This window comes from Triticum dicoccoides, chromosome 1A (assembly GCF_002162155.2).
Source record: "Triticum dicoccoides isolate Atlit2015 ecotype Zavitan chromosome 1A, WEW_v2.0, whole genome shotgun sequence".
Lineage (NCBI taxonomy): Eukaryota > Viridiplantae > Streptophyta > Magnoliopsida > Poales > Poaceae > Triticum > Triticum dicoccoides.
Genome location: NC_041380.1, coordinates 543,068,760 through 543,079,569, shown reverse-complemented (window position 1 = coordinate 543,079,569; position 10,810 = coordinate 543,068,760). Strand labels below are relative to the sequence as shown.

General features: G+C 46.8%; 1 pseudogene; it reads right to left on the bottom strand.

Moving 5' to 3' along the window:
- Window positions 1-995: 995 nt before the first annotated feature.
- Window positions 996-2,135, bottom strand: LOC119322592 (annotated as a pseudogene).
- Between the last annotated feature and the right edge of the window lie 8,675 nt (window positions 2,136-10,810).

The window sequence follows — 10,810 nt, the reverse complement described above, 5'->3', positions numbered from 1 at the left end:
CTTTTCCTCACTCACTAATGCACACGCACACAGCCTACTGATAATTTCAGATTTACGATTGCACACATGTATAGTCCCTTTGTTCGTTTCTAGTGTTGTTACTTGGAAAATCATAAAGGAAGCAGTTCCTTTTCCGGTCATCGTTGATGGCAACATTCTCGATGTTTTATGCACCAGCTGAGGTAATCCAGGAGTAGGTTTTTGCAGCAATCTTTTTCTGTTCAACAAAACATGCTATGTGCATCACTTTTATTCTTTCAACAAAGAACATTGGTTCGCAGTTAGACATGCACAACCCCATATACACGAACAATTCCGTAGCTTGGCTAGAATTGAACCAAGGAATAACCAAAGGAAAGAAAAGGCACACAGCAAAAGAATCGCCAAATTTTACGAAGTGCCTATTTCATGGTCCAGTGCCTATTTCTATAGGAGAGATGTCTAATTAAGCGTCTGCCCAGTACAAATAAGCACCCATGCTTAAGAAAAGCGTGGTTTATTTCTCTAAACATCTCCCCTAACCACCTTGCATTGTACAAGGCCTTAGCTGACTAGGAGAGAGAGAGGGGGGGGGGGGATGCCACGTGAGCAGCGATTGGTCCAAACCGGCCGAGTCAGTAGCGAAACCGTGTCGCCTTTCCACAAGGACGAAAAATGACTGGTTTGAAGAGTTCGTGGAGCTGTCTCTCTGGTTTGAGAGTCCAGGGACCAAAGTGGGAGTTGAGGGAACAAAAATGGATTGTTCACGTTTTTTGAAGCATCTAAAATCTTCCTCTGATCAAAACAAGCTGCGTGCATCACTTTTATTATTTCAACAAGGAACATTGATTTGTAATTAGACATGCACAACCCCATATACACAAACAATTCCGTAGCTTGGCTACAATTGAACCAAGGAATAACCAAAGAAAAGAAAAAATGGCAACCAGTGAAAGAATCGCGAAATTTTACGACATGAACTCGCTTTGCAGGTTGAAGCAAACAATCGTCAAATTTTACCATGCATGCACGTACGTGCGCAGCTGCTGCACTACGTATACGTGCTGCACTTATTAGTAGTGGTTGATTGCGCAGCAGTTCTTCCTGATCTGGCCCTGGTAGCCGGTCTTGACCTCGATGCCGGCCATCTTCACCATGGCCTTCTCGAACCTGTCCTCCCACCACCCGGGGATTTGGCGTTCTCCACCATTCTTGCCGTCTCCGCCGACGTCATGAGCGCCGCGTCAGAGGTGAAGAGCACCGTGTGCGACAGCACGTTCTTGTAGTACTGCCTGTCCAGCTTGTTGGGCGTCACCGCGTCCTGCATCACCGTCGGGTCATTGCCGCCCGGCGTAGCGTCGGCCGGGCACTGGCCCCTCAGGAACGCGGCGAGGCCGCCGTTGATGTCAGAGGGGGTGTTGAGGCGGTCGGAGATGAAGGACGAGCAGTGGGAAGGCCCGATGGTGTGCGCGCCGGAGAGGACGACCAAGTCCTCCGCGTTGAGGCCCTTGATGACGAAGCTAGCGACGAGGTCGCTGAGGTTGGACGTCGGCGGGACCAGGAACTTGAGCGGCTCGGAGGCGTTGGAGAAGGTGCCGTCGCGGCGGCCGGACGGCATCTGGAAGTTTATCTTGCCCCTGCTGAGGATGCAGGATGCGTCACGGGCCGCGAAGGCGACAATGTCTGCACAGGAGACGACGCCCGGGCAGGCCACCTCGAGGGCGTCCTTGATCGCGTCAATCAGCTCAAAGCCGCGTAGGGTAGGGTCGTTCGGCGGGCTGAGCTTCTCCGGCGTCGGGCTGAACGGGGTCGGCTCCAGGAGGACGGAAGCATCACAGCCCTAATAATCATCAACTCAACGAGATTAATCGAGTCTGACTAATCAGCTATGTACGTACATACGTATATGTTTGCAAATTCGTTAGTACCTCGACGAAACAGTCGTGGAAGAGCATGCGGATCATGGCAGCGCCATTGCCGGGGTTCTGGGAGATGGCCTTCTCCATGACGCCCTTGACGACGGCCTCCGCCTGGGGGCATTTGTCGTGGTAGTAGCCGATCTCCAGTGGCCAGAAAAGGCTGGCCTGGCATCCCACTGCGAGGAGCAGCAAGGCACAAGCCACCAAAACCTGCAGCTTTGCAGCAACAGCCGCCATTTCTATTTCTTCGAAGCTAGCAGAAGAGAGATCAAGTGTGAGAAGTGCTCGATCGGTGGAGAATAATGCCTGTATGTTGGTATACCTCCAGCAGGAAGCTATCTATATATGAGTGGACACTCGAGGACCTAGCTTGTCCGACAATATATGCACATATGTTGGCATGTGCTTAAAATCAACCATGATTATCTTGGCTTCGTTGGAACGTTATTGCACCGGGTAGTTGCCACCAATCGTCGTTGAATTTGAATTCGCTCACTTTAATCCTCCCAGTGGCACCGAAAACTAATCGAAGACGTCTTCGGTAATGATATGATTGCTAAATCTCAGTCGATTAAGATTTAACGAGGTCTCAGCCGTTGCTATATTGATGAGATCTTAGAGCAACTTCAATGGGCGACCCATTTCGTCCGCGGTCGTCCGTTTGGATCGGCGCGGACAGAAAAGGCGGCCCAACGCGCCGACCCAAACGGACGCGCCTCCGTTTTTCGTCCGCGGGCGACCCATTCTCGGCCCATTTTTGAGCCTGATTTGCGTCGGCGCGGACACGCGATGGACGCGCGCTTGCTCGCCTACTTCTGTCCCCGGACCCGCTCGTCTGTGGCACATTGGCCTTCCCTCTCCCCAGCCAACAAGCAACCCTCGCCCCCGCCTCCTCCGTCACCGACGCCGCCGCCCATTTTGCCGGCGACTCTTCCAGCTGCCGCCGCCTCCACATCCGCCCAGCAACGCCGCCGCCGTTTTGCCGCCGGGGAGCAAGCTGGTTCCCCGCCGCTGTTTCCCCCACGCCCAACCGCCCCGCGACCAAAAAGACGCCTCGCCGCCCCAGCCAGACGACCGACACGCTCGTCGGACGCCGTCACCCTCGTCGGACGCCGGCCGGGCAGCTAGCTGGTCTGTGGGCGCCGTGTCTCCCCTCGCCGGCCATCTCCTTCTTCGACGCCCGCAAGCTGTTCGACAGTTTGCCAAGGTACGAAAATGGACTCCGCCGACGAGTTCTTTTTCCACAATTTCCTTTGCGACTCCGACGATCCGTCCGACGACGAGGAGGAGATATTGACTGCTGTGTTGGTCCATCACCACCTCAACAACCAGCGGCCGTTATTCCGTGGCTCCATTCTGGGCCACCTTCCGGCGTTGAATCGTAACCGGGAGAGCGGGCATTTCCTTCTCTGGAAGGACTACTTTGATACAACAAACCCGTTGTTCAAACATCACAAATTCCGCCGCCGGTTCCGTATGAGTAGGCATGTTTTCAACCGTATTAGAGAGGGAGTGGTCGGCTATGATGACTACTTCAAGTGCAAAGAGGATGCCGTCGGCAAGATTGGTTTCTCCTCTTATCAGAAATGCACTGCCGCCATCCGAATGCTTGCATACGGAGTGCCCGACGATCTCATTGACGATTATGTCCGTATGAGCGAGTCTACATGCCTAGAGTCCCTGTATAAGTTTTGCAAGGATGTGATTGCTGTGTTTGGCCCTGAGTACTTGAGAGAGCCGACAGCTGAAGATACAGCCCGTTTGTTGGCGATGAATGCTAGCAGGGGCTTCCCGGGGATGCTTGCCAGTATAGACTGCATGCACTGGGAGTGGAAGAACTGCCCTTCTGCTTGGCAAGGGCAGTATAAGGGACATGTCAGGGCTTGCACTGTCATACTAGAGGCCGTGGCGTCTCTAGATATCTGGATCTGGCACTTTTTCTTTGGCATGGCTGGATCACACAATGATATCAACGTGCTTCAGCGCTTGCCGGTGTTTGCTAGGCTTGCTGAAGGCAACAGCCCACCGGTGAATTTTACTGTCAACGGCCACACCTACGACAAAGGGTATTATCTGGGTGACGGTATCTATCCTCAGTGGACCACTATTGTCAAGACAATACCCAACCCTGTCGGAGAGAAAAGGAAAAGATTTGCCCAAGAGCAAGAGAGTGCTAGAAAGGATGTCGAGCGTGCCTTTAGTGTTTTGCAATCTCGACGGGGCATCGTTCGGTATCCTGCTAATACTTGGAGCACGCAGAAACTATGGGAGGTGATGACTGCTTGTGTGATTATGCACAACATGATCGTAGAAGACGAGCGCCCGGAACGTCTGTACGATCAAGACTTTCAGTTTCAGGGTGAGAATGTTGTGCCTGAGCATGGAGTAGCGGCAACATTTGAGCAGTTCACTCAGTTTCATGAAGACATGCGTGATTGGGAAACTCACGTGCAACTGCAAAATGATTTGGTTGAGCATATGTGGACTCATGTTGACAACCAATAGATGTATCTTTTTTATTCGTTTTGCAAAACTATGTGAAACATTTTTATTTTTATTTGGCCTGTAAACTATACTATTTATTTGGGCGGACTATTTTGTTTGTTAAATTTTCATTTCACCATATGTGAGAATGCAATGCAAAATTGGGCGGCCAGCCGGCCACGCCTGCACATATGGGTCGGCGCGTTGGGCGCGCTGCCGACCCATATGAAAAACAGGACGGACGCCGGGCGGGCGGTCGACCCAAACGGACAAAAATCGGACGAAATCGCCGTCCGCTTGGGTCGGCCTGTTGGAGTTGCTCTTATGTAGAAATCCGTGCATTTTTTATTTTTTACTTTATTTCTATATGTTGTGTCACTCAATTGAGAGGGTGCTTGGATACAAGGGACTATTTTTAGTCTGACTAAAAATAGTCTCTTTTAGAAGCTAAAGTTCCAAGCACCCTTGACTAAAGAGAGGCTAGGACTAGTCTTGAGGCTAAAATCTTTTAGTCATGGGAAACCTACTAAAATATGTATTAGCTCTCTCTCTCCTCATTTAATTCCTCTCCTTAGTTCTGGATTGGAGGGTTTGGAAGATAATAAATGCTCAATAACTAGATTTTAGTCTCTTTAGTATTTGGATCCAAGCATGGGTGAGACTAGCAAGTTTTAGTCCCACTACTTTTAGTCATGAGACTAAAACGTATCCAAGCATGCTCTGAGACTTGACTAAGTAGTCGAAGTCATTGAGATCTTACCACAAATAGGATATTTTGTAGTGACAGCTAGCAATTCATTAACCCTGATGGTTACATGCGGTTGACTCGACTGATGTATGAACCGGTAATATACATAAGCTGGAGCTAGCTATTTCGTAATACTAGCTAGAGAGCAGCTGATTGACGTAGCCAGTTAGAGTGCAAGCGGACGCGTCCACGACGTCTGAAAGCGTCCGCGAAACCGAAAAAGAAGCTAATCACGGTTACTTCAACAAACATCCCAATACAAAAAATGATCAACGCAAACTGTTGTGGACTTCGCGGGACGCGTCCGCGGCAACATCCCTATAGCCAGCTCTGTGTTTCTTTCTTTCCTGTTTTGTGTATATATACTACGATACAATATGATCCACCGTACCAGTGGCAGATGGGGATGACTGTTTTTCCGGTCGCTGAGAGGTCATGTAAATTAAGAAGCTTTCGTTGATAAAAAAAATTAAGAATCGTTTGTGCTACATCTTAGGGCTTCTTTAAAGGGCACGCGGGCATCAACTAATAATCCCTTGGTAGTGGTAGTAGTATGAGCTTTTAGCAGGTGAGACGTTTGCTCCAGGAAGCCTCATAGTACGCTTTAATTGGGTTGTCTCTTTGACCGTTCATTTGTCACGTCTGATCACTATTAGCTACTCCATTCGTCTCATAATATAAAATGTTTTTTTAATACTAGTGTAATATCAAAAAGCGTCTTACATTATGAAACCGAGAGAGTAATTTTTAGTTAGCTGAGACGTTAAAGCTAAACGGACATGCATATTGCTCGTAATTTATAGGGAGTGCCTAGAACTCATTTAGATGAGATATAATTTGGTCTCATTCAGGTGGAAAACAAAATAGATAAAAAAGGAGTACCAACCCACGTCAGCACACACTCATCTTATAGCATCACATCCAATGGCTATAAAAGTAAATGAGACATAACTAAAACTCAACTAAATGAGTTCTAGCAAAACCGTAATTTATATGAGGGCTATGGCAACGCGCGTGCGAACTGGCCGACAGCTAGCGTGTGGAATGCAAGCTCTTTTTCATGTTCCCTGAAAAAAAAGAATAAAAGAGTTGCAACTCGCCACGATGAATTTTAAGGGAGAAAATGAATTTTGAGTCGGACCGTGAGACTGTCGATGTGATACTTTATTTTTTCTTCTATATTTATTACTGCAGAGTACGACTGGAACAAAACAAGGAATGAGCTACTGATGGTGTCAATAATGTTGAAGCCACTTGTAGTATAGCTAGCGAAGATCAAAATGTCAGTATTACTTTTTATATTATAAGTAACTTGAACGATTCGCTAGAAATTATCATTTAGGGCCAGTTTTTTTGGAGCGGCTTAAAAAATAAGCTGCCTCTTCCCAGCTTAAAAAATAAGCTGTCTCTAAAATTTGTTGAGACTTCTAAATTAAGTATTTCATAACTAGTTTAGAAGTCACAATGAATAAGAGATGCGGCTTATGGAAAATGCTGGGGAGGAGGCGGCTTATTTTTTAAGCTGCCAAAAAAAACTGGCCCTTAGTAAACTCCATAGCAGCTTACCATCTAGGTAATAACGCGTTGTTTAAATTTGTATGTTGTTGGTTGCAAGATGATGATTTTCTTGACGTGGTGTCAAAAGAGTGGCGAGATGAGCAACAAGTATCCATCTCTATGCAGATTTACATCCGAGGTCGTCTTGGAGGCGTAATCGGCCAAACAGTACTCTGAATGCCAAATCTCATAACTCCGAGCACATCTTCGGCCCCAGAGATGAGATTGGATGGCGATGATCCAAAGAACAAAGTTGTTCATTTTGATCATACGACGATTTTTCATATTGGACAATTTTTCAGTTGAGGCCATTATGATTACCTTTTCTATCGTATCAAAAACTAGTGTCAATACACTCTCTGCCACAATTGCTATCTCACATATGATTGATAATGTCAGTATGAGGGCAAGTAATCCCATTATATTCACTGTTTCTGCATGTTCCATCCAAAAACGTGCCCCACCCTTAGTATATTTTGCCTCTATTTCCTTCTTAGTGAATAGGTAGGGCTTTTATGGTTGCAACAAGAGTGAGGTTGTTTAGTTGCACTTGCATGGATTTGATCATTAGAATCTGCATGGCCAATCATATTTAGCCAAACTATTTTCTAAAACTTACATGGATTAAGAAATTGTAATGTGTGTCTGAGATTATTTTTGTGAGGGAAATATGTGCCTCAGTTGTGTTGTGTTTCTTTCTACAAAAAAAGTTGTGGTGTTTGCCTACTCTCACAAAAGAACTTCTGTAGTTATAACACCCTCGATGCGACTATATCTCCCACGTGGCGAGGCACGACTTAGAGGCATAATCGCATTGAAGGCATATGTCGCAAGTTAGGAAATCTTCACAACATCCCATGTAATATGAATAATAAAGGGGAGATAACATAGTTGGCTTACACTCGCCACGTCAATCAAGTACATAAAAAACATTACATCATCCAAACACTCATGGCCCGACTACGGCGCCAAAATAAAAGAGAACCCAACATGCGACAACGGTCCCGTTCACCCCCAACTGGGCACCACTACTGATCATCGGGAAAGGAAACATAGTAACGTTGAGAGTCTTCGTCGAACTCCCACTTGAGCTCATACGCGTCTGCTGGAGCGGAATCATCGGGCCCTGCATCTGGTGTAATAGTAATCTGTGAGCCACAGGGACTCAGCAATCTCGCACCCTCGCGATCAAGACTATTTAAGCTTATAGGTAAGGCAAGGTAAAATATGAGTGGAGCTGCAGCAAGCGACTAGCAAGTATGGTGGCTAGCTTATACGCAAAAGAGAGCGAGAAGAGAAGGCAAAGCGCGAGCGAGAAATTAGAGAACCACCTGCGCAAACATTACTCCAACACCGTGTCCACTTCCTGGACTCCACCGAGAAGAGGCCATCACGGTAACACACTCAGTTGATTCATTTTAATTAATTAAGGTTCAAGTTATCTACAACCAGACATTAACAAATTCCCATCTGCCCATAACCGCGGGCATGGCTTTCGAAAGTTCAAATCCCTGCAGGGGAGTCCCAACTTAGCCCATGACAAGCTCTCACGGTCAACGAAGGAATAGACCTCCTCCCAAGAAGTTTCGATCAGACTCGGTATCTCGGTTATTCAAGACACTTCGACAGGTTAAAACAAGACCAGCAACACCGTCCAAATGTGCCGACAAATCCCGATAGGAGCTGCACATATCTCTTTCTCAGGGCATACTCAGATTGTCTTAGGTACGGGTAGGCCAGCCCAGAGTTACCCCTGGTGGCCACCGGCAGCTGACAGGTGGACCAACACTCAGAGGAGCACTGGCCCGGGGGGGATTAAAATAATGATGACCCTTGAGTCTGCAGAACCCAAGGGAAAGAAAAGGCTAGGTGGCAAATGGTAAAACCAAGGTTAGGCATTGCTGGAAAAGCTTTAAACAAGTCGAACTATCAAGGGGTTCCCATTATAACCCAACCGCGTAAGGAACGCAAAATCCGGGAACATAACACCGATATGACGGAAACTAGGGCGGCGAGAGTGGAACAAAACACTAGGCGAGAGGCCGAGCCTTCCACCCTTTACCAAGTATATAGATGCATTAAGATAAACAAGATAATATCATGATATCCCAACAAGTAAATAAATGTTCCAACAAGGAACGGCCTTCAATCTTCACCTGCAACTAGCAACGCTACAAGAGGGGCTGAGCAAAGCGGTAACATAGCCAATCAATGGTTTGCTAGGACATGGTGGGTTAGAGGTTGGACATGGCAATTTGGGAGGCTTGAAAGCAAGTGGTAGGCATCGTAGCATTGGCATAGCAAAAGAGCGAGCAAACTAGCATAGCAAAGATAGTAGTGATTTCGAGGGTATGATCATCTTGCCTGCATAGTTGTCAGAGTTGACTGGATCCTCGAAAGCAAACTCAACGGGCTCCTCGTTAGCGAACTCGTCTCCCGGCTCTACCCAAACAAGACAAACAAGCAACAAGGACACAATCAACCACGTGCAAGGACCAAACAAGATGATGCAAAAAATGATATGCTATGCGGGATGCGATGCGGAATGCATAATGAAAGATATGACAGGAAATGCAAGAAGCTAGCCTCAACTTGGAAATCTAAGTGTGCCACTGGAAAGATGAGATGAAATCGCTTTAAAACGATATAAAGAACGCCGGAATTGGAGTTACGGTTTGGAAATGGCAAGCGATTCAAAAATGACACCGGTCTGCGATTTACAGCAAGTAGCCATCTAAATGCAATGAAATGCACATGCTACAACACCCAAACATGACAACAAAATACATGGCAGGGATGCATACAAGATGCTTAACAAAAGTCTAGCACTAAGCTACGGCCAATTCATTCATTAACAGTTTCAAACAAGCATGGCAAAAATGCATATGGCAAAAATTAACACTTGTCTGGAATTTCAGATCAGGTAGCACTCTTCGGAACAACAAAACTACATGCTACAGAACCTGAACATGGCAAAGTAAAGCATGGCATGGAGCTACTCAAAGAGCTTAACAAAAGTCCCTTAGTGACCTTGAGCCAAAAGGGATCAAAAAATACAATTGCAAGCATGTGAACATAGCAAAAACATAATCAGTTTTCAGACTTAGTGAAAGACTGACACATGCTGAAATATAACTCAAGTAGGCATGTTGACGAGCTCGATGCACTCACTACGGTGCAAGTCATGGCAAGACAAGCATACACCCATCAAGAAGGCACAAAATGCAAGCTAGACATGGCAAGAAAAATAGCATAGCATGCACGGATCAACTACAACATCATCGGCAAAATTGCAAACAAGTTGACAATCTGCCCAGATTCACGAAGTAGCAAAAGTAGAGCTCGATTGACTCAAGTTAGGGTGCTCCATAATTGCAAAAAAAGACATGGATGGATAGAGTACTACAATATTAACAAAACATCCTTACTAATCATCCTCAAAAAAGGCACGGATCACTAGGAAACAACATGAACATATGGCATCATGAGATAAACAGCTCCAGGACTTAGTGAAATTGCTAAGTCCCTGAAAACAGAATTAACAAGTGCACTACTTGGCAAGCTTGTGCTAGTCACCATATATATCAAAAAAATACATGGGTTGCACATCTGGAAAGATGACAAAACCCTTAACAAAACATATGTAGAGCATCAGGGCATATCATGCACACATTAATCATGGCAAAAATGACAAAAACCTAAATGGAGCAGCAGATCTGACAATTAACTCAAGTAACCCTCTTCTAACAGCATTTCGGGCATCAAGATGCACTCAAATGAAAATGATGCAATGGAATGAAATGATGTACTCTCTGAGTTGAACATTTTGATATGCTATATGCATAAATCGGAGCTACAGATGAGAAGTTACGGAGCTATGAACAGGGGCACTTGGATCTGAGAATTTCGGGACTTGGAGAAAATTCAACCTCCGGATTAGGTTTTACTGTTCATCCCGATCTAGATCTCGCGCACGCACTATTCACGGCGGCGGATCCGAGGTCGGCGAGGACGGAGGAGGCGGCGGCCGGCGTCGGCGAGGCGGGAGGAGGCCGGAGCGGCGCGGCCTGGGGCCGGCGATGGCCGGGGCGGCTCGCGGCGGGCGGTGGAGGTGTGCGGCCCG